At 47.4% G+C, this 15147-nt stretch overlaps 1 pseudogene; it reads left to right on the top strand.

The window, feature by feature from the left end:
- The first annotated feature begins 232 nt into the window (after window positions 1-232).
- On the top strand, window positions 233-341 carry LOC115517550 (annotated as a pseudogene).
- Window positions 342-15147: the final 14806 nt, after the last annotated feature.

Genomic DNA, 15147 nt, shown 5'->3' with positions numbered 1-15147 from the left:
AGAGTATGGTTTATGTGTGATGCACAAAGCCCCATTTAGTAATATGTGTTATATGCAGAATGTATGGGGTAAGCCTTGCTGAAATTTTATTTTTCTCCGGCATTGTCCTTTAAGCCTTCCCAGTAGAGGGCATCCTTTTCCTGTCCCTTGATGGACACTTGATCTTTTTTTTCATTAAGGTAAAATTCACATTACCTAAAATTACTCAATAACCATTTAAAATGTACAATTCATCACTTCTCGGTCTTTCGGCTAAGATCAAGTGTAGTATCTGTTCTTATAAATTAACACCTCAGGCAACAACAGATGTTGGCGAGGATGCAGAGAAAGAGGAACCCTTTCGTGCCGCTCGTAGGAATGCAAGCTGGTGCAGCCACTCTGGAAACCAGGATGGAGGTTCCTCAAAAAACTAAAAATAGAACTACCCTATGACCCAGCAATTGCACTACTAGGTATTTATCCAAAGGATACAGGTGTGCTATTTCGAAGGGGCACATGCACCCCCATGTTTACAGCAGCACTATCGACAATAGCCGAAGTGTGGAAAGAGCCCAAATGTCCATCGACTGAAGAATGGATAAAGAAGATGTGGGGTGTGTGTGTGTGTGTGTGTGTGTGTGTAATGGAGTATTACTCAGCAATCAAAAAGAATGAAATATGCCCCATCGCAACAACGTGGATGGAACTAGAGGGTATTATGCTAAGTGAGATAAGTCAGAGAAAGACAAATATACAACTTCACTCGTATGTGGAATTTAAGATACAAAACATAAAGGAAGGGAAGCAAAATAATATAAAAACAGGGAGAGAGACAAACCACAAAAGACTCTTAAATACAGAGAACAAACTGAGGGTTGCTGGAGGGGTTTCGGTTGGGGGGGATGGGCTAAACGGGCAAGGAGCGTTACGGAAGACACTTGGTGGGATGAGTGCTGGGTGTTATATATAGGGGATGAATCACTGGAATCTACTCCTGAAATCATTATTGCACAACATGCTAACAAACTTGGATGTAAATTAAAAAATAATAAAGCATCTGGAATAATGTCAAGAGTATAGGAGATAGTTAAATAAATAAATACATAAATAAATAAATAATAAAGTGTACGATTCAGTGTCATTCAGTTCTTTCACACTGTTGTGCCACCAACCCCTCTTATCTAGTCCTAAGGCATTTTCACGCTCCCCCAAAAGGAAACCCCATACCCATCAGCAGTCACTCCCCATTCTGCCCCCCTCATCCCAGTCCCTGGCAACCACTTTATGTCCCTGTAGATTTCCCTATTCGGAGTGTTTCATTTAAATGGAATCCTGCAAGGGGACCCTGGGTGGCTCAGTCAGTCAGTTAAGCGTCTGACTCTTGATTTCGGCTCGGGTCACGGTTCCAGGGTTGTGGGATCGAGCCCCACGTCAGGCTCTGCACTGGCATCGTGGTGCCTGCTTGGGATTCTCTCTCACTCCCTCTGTGCCCCTCTGCTTGCTTGCTCTCTCTCTCAAAATGTTTAAATGGAATCTTACAAAATGTGATCTTTGTGTCTGGCTTCTTTTGCTTAGGATAATATTTTCAAAGTGCATCAGCCCCTCAAGTTTTGCTTATTCTTTGGTATCAAAAAGTCCTACAGTGATATTCTTTGCAAACATGGTCTCAATTCAGAAATTCAACTCTCCCAATCAACACTTAAGTCTTCTTAAGGTAAGACTTCTGTGCCACCTCCTGCCACTGTCCCTCCTGCTCCGGGGCCACCACCTCTCTAGGGGAAGCAGGCTGTGGTCCGTCTTCTCTCCCTCCCTCCTCCTGCCCAGTTCGCTAACTCCAGCTCCTGGTGTCTGGACTCTGTGGGTTGGAGAGCGTGGAGGGAGAGCAGGGACAGGGCTACTTGACGGGCACTGTACCCCACCAGCCTTGAGCGCTCTGAGTCTGACTCGCCTTTCGTGAATGGCATTCCTCTGGGTCCTTCAGAACCCCTGCTGGAGCTCTGAAATTGCAGACACCTTGATGTGGGCAATACATTTTATTCTTTTCCTGTGTTCCACTCACTCCACACCGTCCCTGTGGTGTCCCTGGCCTTTTCAAATAGTCCTCTGAGCAGGACTGAAAACTCTCAGACTGGTCTCTCGCCCATGAGGTTAGGAGATAATAAAAATAATTGAAATTACATAGAAATATTTAGATATTGATCTACAAATGGGTTTGATTACATTCACGGACCTATAAAACTATAGAACTATAAACCAGTTCTATTCAAAAGCATATTTAAAAATAAAATTCTCAAGATAAAAATAATATATCTGCAATTGCATATGTCTGAGAAAAATTTTATTCAGTTTTTTAAAGTTTATTTATTTGGGGCGCCTGGGTGGCCCAGTCACTTAAGCGGCCGACTTGGGCTCAGGTCACGATCTCATGGTTCATGGGCTCGAGCCCCACGTCGGGTTCTGTGCTGACAGCTCGGAGCCTGGAGCCTGCTTCCGATTCTGGGTCTCCCTGTCTCTCTCCCCCTGCCCTGCTTGTGCTCTGTCTCTCTTAAAAATAAACATTGAAAAAAATAAAAATAATAAAAATAAATTTATTTATTTGGAGAGAAAGAGACAGAGAGAGAGAGCAGAAGTGGAGGAGGGTCAGAGAAAGAGGGAGAGAGAGAGAGAGAATCCCAACCAGGCTCTGCACTGTCAGCGTGGAGCCCAGTGTGGGGTTCGAACTCACAAACTGTGAGATCATGACCTGAGCTGAAACCAAGAGTCAGATGCTTAACTGACTGAGCCACCTGAGTGGGACACCTGAATAAAATTTTAAAAGTACGTATACTAATTATGTGAGCATTTAAAAACCATTAGAAAAATAATTATTTTGGGTACACAATCAAGTACTTGAATCCATTTTGTAGCTATATCTAATAGCGTATCACAAATATTCTTCTAAAGAATATATTTTATTTTTTCAATTGGGGCTCATTTTCATAACATAGCCTGAAATTGTCTTCAAAGTTGCATTTGCTTGTTAATAAATTTGAAATTTCTGATACCTTCAAAAGACTCCTCTATAGACCATGTTATTTTTAATTGAGAATATATTCTTTGCAGGTGCTGAGTTGCCTGGTGAGCCCAAAGGAAATTATGCTAGATAAAGATAGCCTCATTTCTAACGTATTTCATATCAAATGTATAATATTTCAGCCCAAATATTTTCACAGGCAGTCTTTTTGCCTCCTTTCAGATTACTTTGGTGAGTACTTATACAAGGTTTAAAAAGGCATGAAATAAGAGATCTCTGTTTATGACTCTTTTGAATGTTTCGCCCAGCTTAGATTGTAGGTCCTTCCTTATTCCATTGTGGTACGGAATATATATTTATACAATTAAAAAGAGAATCTAGGGGCACCTGGGGGCTCAGTCGGTCGAGCATCCAGTTCTTGATTTCAGCTCAGGTCATGATCTCCCGGTTCTGTTTATGATCTCACGGTTGGTGGGATCGAGCCCCGCACTGGGCTCTGCGCTGACAGCGGGGAGCTTGCTTGGGATTCTCTCTGCCTGTCTCTCTGCCCCTCCCCGCCCCCAAAATAAATAAACTTTAAAACAAATAAAAATTAAAAAATTAAAAGAGAAGCTCCATCCAAAGGATTGGGCCTCAAGCTGAGCTTCCCCCAGCCCCAGGTAGAGGTGATGCGATGGGTGCTCCCATCCTTGAGTTTTTCTGGCTCCTTCCTTCCTTTCTCAGGGCTAAGTTTCCACGCCTTCCCATCTGCAAGCTTGGTTTTCAATCACCGCAATTTTCTAGAAAATTTTAAAAGCTGAAGTTCATTGTAGTGTCTCATGCCTTGAGTATTTTGGTTAACATTTCCAACTTGTTGAATCTACTCCTGAAATCATTGTTGTACTATATGCTAACTAATTTGGATGTAAATTTTTTTAAAAAATTAAAAGAAAAGAAGAAACGTCCCAAACTAGCACATAGAAGAGGTGAGTGAGGAAGAGAAAGTTGCCTGTAATACAACAGACCTTATGAATAATAGGTGAAAAGCTAATGTATTCAAGCATATAGTTCACTAAAATCTTAAGTAAAAATTAAAAAATATATATCTCCAACTCATTTTTGGCAAAAATATAGAGGACTCCCTCAAAAAAAGGAAGAAAAAAACCCAACTTGGTGCCGTCATATGACTCAGGTTGATGTACACAGTAGTTCTGCAAAAGTCCAAGCATTTTCACATCTGATGATTCACCACAATGAAAGCATGAACTATTATGCCAAAGTGTTTTTCCTTCCTTCCTTCCTTCCTTCCTTCCTTCCTTCCTTCCTTCCTTCCTTCCTTTTCCTTCCTTCCTCCCTCCCTTTCTTTCTTTCTTTCTTTCTTTCTTTTTCTCTTTCTTCTTTCTTTCTTTCTTTCTTTCTTTCTTTCTTTCTTTCCTTCTTTCTTTCTTTCTTCTCTGTCCTGTTTTTTGTTTGCTTGTTTTCTTAAAGAGAGAGTGTGTGAGCAGGAGAGAGAGACAGAGGGAGAGAGAGGGAGAATCTTAAGCAGGGTCCTCACTCATCACGTAGCCTGACACGGAGCTCGATCCCATAACCCTGGGATTGTGGCCTAAGCCAAAACCCAGGGACAGACACTCAACCAACTGAGTCACCCAGGTGTCCCTGTGCCAAGCTATTTTTTAATACTACATGAGCTTTATACAGTTACTCTGAGTTTGCATGCAAATATTTACAATTTTTAACAGCCACAGTTTCTATTTCAGCTGGTAGAATATCACAGCTGGTCTAAATGAATTGGGAAGTACATGTGCATAACAAGCAATTCTCAGGTCACTGCTATTTGAAAGTTTAGTAAAAACATCATTTTGATCATGAAGCTGTGTTTCACCAAAATATATTTGTATTGAGACCACAAAAATAATTTCATCCTCAATGCCAGATATTTTAACTAAATTTCCAGTAGTGTTTACACTCATTTTGGATGTTTTACCTTTGGCAGGATTCTGTGAGTTGGTTGAAAGAAATCAAATCTCCATCGGATCCACTTAAAACATCGGATGACACTGATACCAAGTTGGCATCATGTAACTGTTTGCAAAGTCATTCTCTGCCAGTGGAGCCCACACATTAACAGTTATCACTTCTCTTTGTACATGTACAAGAAAATGTGGCATCCAAAGTGAACAAAATTAATTTTTTATTGTGGTAAAATATACATAACATAAAAATTACCATTTTGACCACTTTTAAGGGTAGAGTTCAGTACATTTACATTGTTTGCAGCTCTCCAGAACTTTTTCATCATCCCAGACTGACTCGCATCTCTCTCCCTCCAGCCTCTGGTAACGCCCAGTCTACTTTCCTTTTCTATGAATTCAACTATTCTAGGCACTGCGTATAAATAGAACCAGGCAATAGTTGTCTTCCTATGTCTGGCTAATTTCACTCAGCATGAGGTCCACAAGGTTCATCCCTGTGGTAGCATTTTATTAGAATTTCACTCTTTTTTAAGCTGAATAATTCTATTGTATGTATAGATCACATTTTGCTTACCCAGTCGTCCATTGATGGACATTGGGTTGTTGCAACCTTTGGGTATTGTGAATAACACGACCATGACTGTGAATGTCCAAATATCTGTTCGAGACCCTGATTTCTACTCTTTTGGGTTGATACCTAGAAGTGCAATTGCCCGATCATATGGTAATTCTATGTTTAACTTTCTTGAGGAATCGCCATAATGTTTTGCAGAGAGGCTGTATGACTTTATATTCCCATCAACAATGCACAAGGCTCCAATTTCTCCAAACCCCATTTCAAATATTTTCTGTTTTGATAATAGCCATTCTAGTGGGTATAAACTGATAACTCACTGTGGTTTTGATTTGCATTTCCCTACTGATCAGTGCCATTACATATCTTTCATGTGCCTTTTGGCCATTTGTAGATCTTCTCTGAAGAAACGTCTGTTCAAGGACTTTACTCAAAAAATGAGCAAGATTAATTTTAAAGGACAATCATTTAATATGAACAAGAAGCCGTGGTTCACGGAGCGGTGTGTAAACGTACTTTTCTGTAGCTGCTCATGTAAATCACCCTCTTTGGACATCATCTCCTAAAAGTCATAATCACTACCTTTTGCAGTGGACGTTGATGCTTCTTCGGCAGATTTGTGCCTTCTGGTCTTCACGTGGGCGATCACTGCAGCCCCCGTGGTGTTCTTGGTAAACAACAGTTTGTGCTAGGTATATGTTCATCATCATCTGTCTTGAGAAACATAAATGTGCTGCTTCAGTTTCCATTAAATACGCACACAGGTTTTGGAGCTCATTACGGCTGGACGGGTTTATTGAAAAACATTCAAAAAGATTACCAAACAATACGGTGAATGAGTTACACTATGTGGTGATAGCCACAGCCACTGTGGAAGGAGACTCTGACTTTTCCCAGTATGCTCCAGGGTAGGGCTGCTCAGCTTCTATTTCCCACACATATTTTCCTCTACCTCATACACCTGACCTGCAACTTCCCATATTTCCAGTCGATACCATCAACTGGCAGCCTGATGGCTCCCGGCATATGGCGGGGCGCAGCAGAGACCATGGGCACAGGCCATTGGCACGCCTGGCCGGCGCGCCAAACGGCCACATCAAATCCCTTCTCCTAGCCCCAGACTAGACTGGCAGTGGTTAGCTTTCCCCCAGTCACTTTATGTTGTCATTTTTCACTTTATTTCTCTCCAGGGCCCTGCATGCTGTCCTTGAAAGAAAGGTATGAGTTAAGTGGTGCAAGAGGAAAAGGGGGATGTCGCCAGGAAACTTCTGGACCAAAGCACATGTGTCACACGCTACCAGATGGGGCCGTGGTGGAAGCTGAAAGTGCCAGGTGGAGGTCGATCGAACCCACGGTCTGTTTGAGTCAACTATCAATAGAATATACTTTGTTTACAAATGACATGCCGAACAGGACGAGACCCCTGATCTTAAATTGACAACACGTCTAAAGACAACAGATCTAAATTGGAACTGTCCCCAGCAAACGAGGGCCACTGATCGTTCATCAGTGACCCACAAGGGGTCCGTGGGAAAAGCCACACACCCCTGCTCAGACAAGCTGGGTTCCCCATGCAGCAGCCACCCGCCTGTGCTCCTCCACCAAGGGAGCTCCCAAGTCCACGTCTATCGCCTTAAAGATTGGCCAGGCAGGAATAAAATGCCAATCCACGCGCTCCCCAGCCACTTGGCCACAAAAAATAAACGAGAGGGAACTCGCTCTTTTGAGATACACTGCACTTCACTGTTGGGTGATACGAGACCAGTCCAGGCTCTACTAAGAGGGCAAGCTGGGCAAGAGTTCAATTCCCTGGGTCACAGCCCACCCCACCCCACCCCCCCCCCCCCCCGCCCTACTTAGCAGCTGTGTGACCCTCGCTAAGTCACTTAACTGCTCTGGTTCCTCGCCTAAAAAGGATGATAAGAATACTTGCCTTCTAGTATCCAGGGTTGCCAAAACAAATTTTTAGTTACAGTGTGCCCCAAATTTAACCAGACATCCTGGATTTTACTGCTTAATCTGGCAACTCTATTGGTGTTACAGTTAGCACAGTGCCTGGCATATTGTAGGTTATGTAAAGTTAGCTTTGTTGTTGGTGCTGCTGGGCTTTGGCTATCAGAAACAGGAACCTGACCGCACAGGCAAAGGGGACTGTGGTGGTGGGACAGAGCTGTTCCCTCTCTTTTACAGGTGCCTTGTGACTCCTACTCCCTGTCTCTCAGCGGCCACGTGGACCCTCACAGTCAGACTCTCTCGGACCATTCTTTCCATTGGATTGGCTTCATGCTAATGTCTGACCTGATACATCCTCCAGCCTCAAACCTACATGACCTAGTAGATCCAATTCTGTCTTTATTTGGGTTGTCGCGGAAGCAGACCCTGACAAAAGGATTCCAGGAAAGTAGCTTATTCAGGGGGTGTCCCACAAACGCAGGCAGCAGGTGGGGGGAGGTAGTGAGACAGAGAAGAAAGAAGTCAATAAAGAAAGAAGTCACGGGGTGCCTGGGTGGCTCAGTGGGTTAAGCACCTGACTCTTGGTTTCCGCTCAGGTCATGATCTCATGAGCCCCACGTCAGGCTGTGTGCTGACAGTGCAGAGTCTGCTTGGAATTCTCTCTGTCTTAAAATAAGTAAGTAAGCTTGAAACAAAGAAAGAAAGAAATCACTATGGAGCAAGTTACCACCATGGGTAACTGGACCTCAACCTTTCTGGGAAAACCTAGAAAACAGACTTATCCTAACTGAGGGCCGGGCAAGCCTAGCATTTATCCCCTGGCTCCATTCATCAAGTTCAGGGATGCTTCCGGGGGCATTAACTCTCTGGCATTTTGGGCTTGCCTTGTGCACAGGCTGAGCATGCTCCCACTGCCAGACAAAAGTTCTCAGATGCAGAGCAGAGGCGTGCACAAGAAGCCACCTTGGGCGTGTGGAGATGGGGGTGGAGGGGCTATGTGAGGGACACGGGCAGCATCTCCTGCAAGCACCCACCCCAGCTGAGGAATCTGTGTCTCTCAGTTCAGATTCTCAAGGGAAAGCACCTGACTGGTTGCTATCCAGCCAATGGGCTGGTTGGTGTGGGTCAGGTGACAACCCTGACCCGGTCATCCAGCGCCCGGTGGTCAGAGCCCCGGAAAGCATCATGACCTGCTTGGTCAGCAGAGGCATGGGCTGGGTAGCTATTCCAGAAAAGGGCCGGGGGTGAGGAAAGCTCTCCATGCACAGCCCCCTCGCTCTGATAGTCATGTCTGTGTTTACGAATAAAGGTAAACCTGTCTCTTGAACCTGCTCCCTCTGGGTCAGGAGCCTCTCGGGCCAGGCCCAGTCCATCTACAAAGCTCCTTCCCCACCTCTGGGATGCACTCAGCAGCTTCCTGTCTTCTCCTTTCTAGGCTAAATCAACATCCTCACTTTCTTTCTTTCTTTTTTTTTTTTTTTTAATGTTTATTTATTTTTGAGAGAGAGAGTACAAGTGGGGGGAGGAGCAGAGAGAGAGGAAGACACAGAATCCAAAGCAGCTCTAGGCTCCAAGATGTCAGCACAGCTGACACAGGGCTTGAACCCATGAGCTGTGAGACCATGACCCACGCTGAAGGTCACCCAACTGACTGAGCCACCCAGGCGCCCCAGCATCCTCACTTTCTTCAGCTCTTCTTTGTAGCATGCTCGGGTCAGAAGAACCATCAGTCCAGAAAAGCAGATGTGGGTGAGGAAGGCAGAGGAGGGAAGCTCGCCCCTCATGTTCTGACTTGGGCCGTGAGTGTGCAGGATGGCTGGGCAAGGCCAGCTGGAAGGGAGCCGTGGGGCAGAAGGCCTGGCCTTGGTCTGAGCCATCTGGTTCCAAACGTCTCAGCAGCCAGATGGTGTTTCACTCTGCTGTCTCCAGGAGGAGTTGCTCGGCAGAGCGGTGAGGAACCTGCTCTCGGCCACCCACGCCAAGCCAGATGTCCAGGAAAATGAAGTAAACCATCCTCCTGGTGGCTGGGCGGGCTGTGCCATTGCCAACAGGAAGCCAGGAGGGCAAAGGAACTGTCTTTGTGAAGAGAACGTCCCCCCGAGATAGGCCCATAACTAGGCCATTCCTCTCAACAGGGACCTCTTCATCAGAGAGAGAAAGTCTTCCTGAAGGACACTAACTAGTATTGGGCAAATAACCAGATAGGAAAAACAAATGAGAACCAGGCCAAAAGGAACACACACACCCAGCCTTGGCTAGTGAACTTTCTCGGACATGAGTTCTGTCTCTGGGTTCAGTAGATCCAATCCGCCCCGGCCCTTCTTAGAACTGAGTCCCGCCAACGACTCAATGCCACTCAGAGGCTTTCTTTGGTCATTACTGGCTTCCGTCATCAACGGAGTTGGCTTTTCCTTTGGTTAAGGTTACCAGTTCTATTCATTTCCTGGGACTGCTGAAACAAAGGACCAGAAGCTGAGTGGCCTAGAGCAGTGGGAATTTATTCCCTCCCAGGTCTGGAGTCCGGAAATCCAAAATCAAGATGTCGGCAAGGTCGCGGTCCCTCCAACAGCTCTAAAGAAGCATGGCTCTTCCCTCTTCCAGCTTCAGGGGGATATTGGCCTTCCCTGGCCTCACTGGCCATGGTCATGCCCCTCTGATCTCTGCCTCCATTGTCACATGGTCTTCTCTCATCTCTTCTGAGGACACTTGCCATCAGATTTAGAGCTCGACTTCTTTTTTTTTTTTTTTTTTTTAATTTTTTTTTCAACGTTTATTTATTTTTGGGACAGAGAGAGACAGAGCATGAATGGGGGAGGGGCAGAGAGAGAGAGGGAGACACAGAATCGGAAACAGGCTCCAGGCTCCGAGCCATCAGCCCAGAGCCCGACGCGGGGCTCGAACTCACGGACCGCGAGATCGTGACCTGGCTGAAGTCGGACGCTCAACCAACTGCGCCACCCAGGCGCCCCAGAGCTCGACTTCTTAATGCAGGATAATGTCATCTCAGGACCCTTAACTAAATCTATAAAGGCCTTTTTCCCAAGTAATGTCACGTTCACAGGCTCCCAGGATTTGTAGAAACACATGTCTTTTTGGAGGCCAACATTCAGCCCACCACACCACCTAATTTAAAAGTCCCGGAAATCGGGGTGCCTCGATGGCTCAGTCGGTTAAGCACTCAACTGCAGCTGAGGTCATGATCTCAGTGTTCACGGGTTCAAGTCCTGCATCAGGCTCTGTGCTGACAGCTCAGAGCCTGGAACCTGCTTCAGATTCCGTGTCTCCCTCTTTCTCTACCCCTCCCTCACTCACACTCTGTCTCTCTTTCTCTCAAAAACAAATAAACATGAAAAAATAAAATACAGAATAAAATAAAAGTCCCAGAGATCTTGTTTGTGAAGTATGTGTTGAATGCCGACCCTATGCCAGGCTCGTGAGGGCTGGGTCTGCTTCGCAACAACCCCCACCTGAGGCCTAGTGGAGGTTCAGGAAAGTACTCCAGTACAACACCTGGCCAATTTGCAGTTCTTGTCCCCAGCAAGCCAGGGAGGGCCAGGGCTTGCCAGGCAAAGACCCCCAAGCAGAAAGCCAGAGCAGTGCAGCCTGCCCAGCAGAGTAGGCCAGAAACACCCACTCAGGAATCTGAACTGAGAGGGTGAGGGCATTCGTTTGCTGGGGCTGCCGTAACAACCACAGATGGATGACTTCAAACAAGGAAGGTGCACTCTCTCACGGTTCTGGGGAGCTAGAGTCCAAAATCAGGGGGTCTGTAGGCCACGTTCTCTCTGAGGCTCTGGGTAGACTCCTTCCCGCCTCTTCCCGGTCTCTGGTGGTGGCCCTCCTTCCTTCCTTCCCTCCTTCCTTTTTTCCTTTCCTCCATCCTACCCTCCTTCCTTCCTTTCTTCCCTCCTTCCCTTCTTCCTTCCTTCCTTTCCTCTTTCCCTTCTTCCTTCCTTCCTTCCCTCCTTCCTTTCCTTCCTTCCTTCCTCCCATCCTACTCTCCTTCCTTCCTTCCTTCCTTCCTTCCTTCCTTCCTTCCTTCCTACATCAAATACCTACCACGTGTATACAGTGGCTCAGGCACTGCCTAGACCTGCAGCACAGTGTGTCCTCAGTCCCTGCCTTTATTTTCTCTCCTTACCTGCCCCTGCTGCCCAAACCCTCTGGCCTCCCTTCACCCTGTGCTGCCAGCCCAGAGTGCCAGCCTTCCAGACCCCAGCGGGAGCTCTGCCTGTAATGTGCTGCTTCCCAGGGCTGGACTGACAGAGAAAGCGAGCGAACCCCTTCTGTGGGGCATGATCACAGGCGAGCCTCTCCTGACTGCTTCCCGCTGCTCTTTGAGGCTGAGCTGTTGGAAGCCAAAGTTTCTGGGTTGGCTCATTTTTAAACAATGATACGGTTTACACATTCAGCACTTCTGCACAGAGCCCTTGGCAACCGCTCAGGCTGGCTTCCTTCCAGCTCTCTGATAAATCAGCTTCTGAGTCAACCTCTTTCACTTCAGGATGAGCTTAGCAGAATCTCACCTTCAAAACTCGCTTAATCAGAATGTGACAAGACCATGTCTGCGGAGGTGCAAGGGAGTTTCTCTGCATTTATCTCTCGGGCATCATGTGTATGGAGTTGACCAGAGATTCTCTTGCAACTTTTTCTTGGGGTTCTGGAAACGTAGCTAAACACCTGCCAAAAAAAAAAAAAAAAAAAATCTCTGCCTGCAAAATAACCTTGTCTTAGCAGACGCGTCGTTTCTGCCATTTTGTAAACATCAGAGGGCTGTCGATGGAGATCAGGGTCTGTATTTGCCGAAGCCCTGAAGGCAGCAAATGCTCCCAAAGGGGGTTGAAGTGATGGCTTCAGGGACTTACCTGAAACTTCACTGAAGTGAGTTGGAAATTTGGTGGGTCAGTACAGCTCAGGTGTCAAATATGGCAGGTGGTGGGTATTTTTTGGTGCCTTCCGCAGGTGGGATAGAGCACCCAAATCATGACTTCCTCACTCTTGCATGGTTCCAAGAAACAGAGGGAAGAAGGATAACAGCTATTCCGAGGGGTTCCATTGGGTCCACTGCCGAAAGACGTTGCTTCAGTTGGCACGCGGAGATTTTGTGTTCTCTTTGGTTGAGGTAAGAAGACAAGAGGAAAGGAGTGACGGGAAGGAACTGAAAGAAGGGAAACATGAGGGCCCCCAGGGTGGAAGTGGAGAGCCCTCACCCGCCCTGCCCCTAAAACCAGGGGGATATGGTGCGCTGCCCACTGTCCTCGTGGTACAGAGAGCATGAGACACCCCAGTGCTGCTGATGTACCCCATAGGACCTTGGAGAGCACAAAAGAGAGCCCAGGGGCACTTCTGGAACGCAGCCCCCAATGTTGGATGCAAGGCAACTATTTTGATCTTTTAGATAGAATTCTCCCCCAATGCCTCCCCAACTCTAAAGACCACAGCAGCTTTGCAGAAGGACCCTTGACCGACTGAGGTTTGCCTCGTAGGGGTGCTCATTTCCTTAGGAAAGATGCAGACTCCAGGTTTGACATCATCCGTGCCGGAGATTTCCTCAGCCAATCAGCACTGTGTGAGGCTCCCAGCCACCACCTTATACCATCCCCCGGCATGACCCCCACAGCAGCTCAGGGAGCCCCAGAGGTGGCTCCTGCACACTCAGGAGTGGTCCCTTTGGGGACTGCTGCCTGCGAAGCCATTCATGCCCACACACTCACAGGGTAAGGATGGGCCTGCCAGGCATGAGGCCCCACAGTGCCCCCTGGCTGTGAGTCACAGGAAGTGCGGTGTGCTGCCCCCTGGGACATCTTCACTGAGCAAAGTCCCCCTGAGATCCGCCAGCAGGGGGCTGCGTGCTGCCCCTCACCCTGCCTCACACTGGCATCCAAGTAGGGTGGCCTATTCCCTTCTGCTCTGCCGATTCCTCCAACAGTTCTCAGCTGTGCGGGGCCAGGCCGAGGGGCAGCCAAGAGAGACTCCAACCCTGTATCCTTATCCCCTCAGGGGCCCGTGCAGAACTCCTCCAGCCCCAAAGCCTCCCATTAGTCACACTGGGTCCTGCCCGTTGGTTCATCACACTTGCTAGGGGTAGCTAAATCGCAGCCCCAGGCACAGATTTTCAGCTGCTGTTTGTCTCTTGGTTTCTTAAGCTGATGTTTTGACACTGGATTAGAAGTACCTGCAAGGTGTGGGGAGCAGGGAGGCAAGAAAGGTGGCCCCAAGCTCTCAGGCTGTTTATTGCCTTGGCCTTGGCCCTGTCCACCCACCCTGGAACCCCCCTGTGTCCTACTCTTGACCTTTCTGGCTAAGGCCCTGTGGTTTGGGCCCTGGGTTCCTATCCTCTCTGCCTCTTGTACTTGGCACTGTCTTCTGGCCTTGACCTTGGCTTCCACTCAACAATTTTCTGGCTTACACCCCGCAACCCCTGGATATGCTGTCTTTAGCAGGTGCTCCTCCAAGCTCAACATGGTCCTGACAGCCTCTTATTCCAGAAATGTCCCTCATCTCCGCCATACACCCTGCTATGGGTGATGCTCAGGCTGGGGACTGCAAGTAGGAACAGAAAGTGGTCTTCAACTTAGCAACTTGGGCTCTAACAGAAGGGGAAACTGAGGCAGGTGTTATCTAAGTCTTAGCCATACCTCCTGGGGTTGAAGAGTATGGGGGGAATATGAATGGATGTGTGGTGTCTCTGGATGTCGTTTTTTTTTTTTTTAATTCTTTTTTTCAACGTTTATTTATTTTTGGGACAGAGAGAGACAGAGCATGAACGGGGGAGGGGCAGAGAGAGAGGGAGACACAGAATCGGAAACAGGCTCCAGGCTCTGAGCCATCAGCCCAGAGCCTGACGCGGGGCTCGAACTCCCGGACCGCGAGATCGTGACCTGGCTGAAGTCGGACGCTTAGCCGACTGCGCCACCCAGGCGCCCCTCTGGATGTCGTTTTAATGTGATCTAAAATGCCAACATTTCAAGAGAGATGTTCGTGGCCCAGTTTAATTGGATGAATGGACGAAGGAGGGGATGGGGCTGATTCTAGACCTGCCTACGGTGGTTAGGTCAGGGGAAGGAATCAATAGTGGGGTGCCGGAAAAAAGCCCTCTGAGACTCAGCAAAACCCACAGCACCTGAAGGGTACAGGTGCAACCAATAGTCCAGGCTAAGAAAGGGCATAGGGATCATTGTGGTAGTAGTAAAGAATCCAGGTCGTGTGGTGCCTGGGTGGGTGGCTCAGTCGGTTGAGCGTCCGACTTCGGCTCGGGTCATGATCTCACGGTTCGTGACTTCGAGCCCCACATCGGGCTCTGTGCTGATGGCTCAGAGCCTGGAGCCTGCTTCGGATTCTATGTCTCCCTCTCTCTCTGCTCCTCTGCCACTCACACTCTGACTCTCTCTCTCAAAAATAAATAAACATTTAAAAAAAAAAAAGAATCCAGGTCACATCACAAGGAACAAAAGTCTAGAGATTATACTTAAGGATTGAGATTGAGTCTTTAAATGGTGAGTTTCATAGAGTTGGGACAGAATGCTTCAAGTTCTCCCGCTCAATGGTCAGCCAACGTCAATGTTTTTGGAACAGGCTGCTGACAGAAATGTAATAGGGAGAGGTGTGACCCATGCCAGCTGCAGAGGGCATATCTGTGGTTGCCATTTGTGCCATTCCCCATCAGTGCTGAT

This window comes from Lynx canadensis, chromosome B3 (genome assembly GCF_007474595.2).
Source record: "Lynx canadensis isolate LIC74 chromosome B3, mLynCan4.pri.v2, whole genome shotgun sequence".
Taxonomy (NCBI): Eukaryota; Metazoa; Chordata; class Mammalia; order Carnivora; family Felidae; genus Lynx; species Lynx canadensis.
The sequence above is the reverse complement of the archived record's forward strand: the minus strand, read 5'-3'. Positions and strand labels throughout refer to the sequence as shown.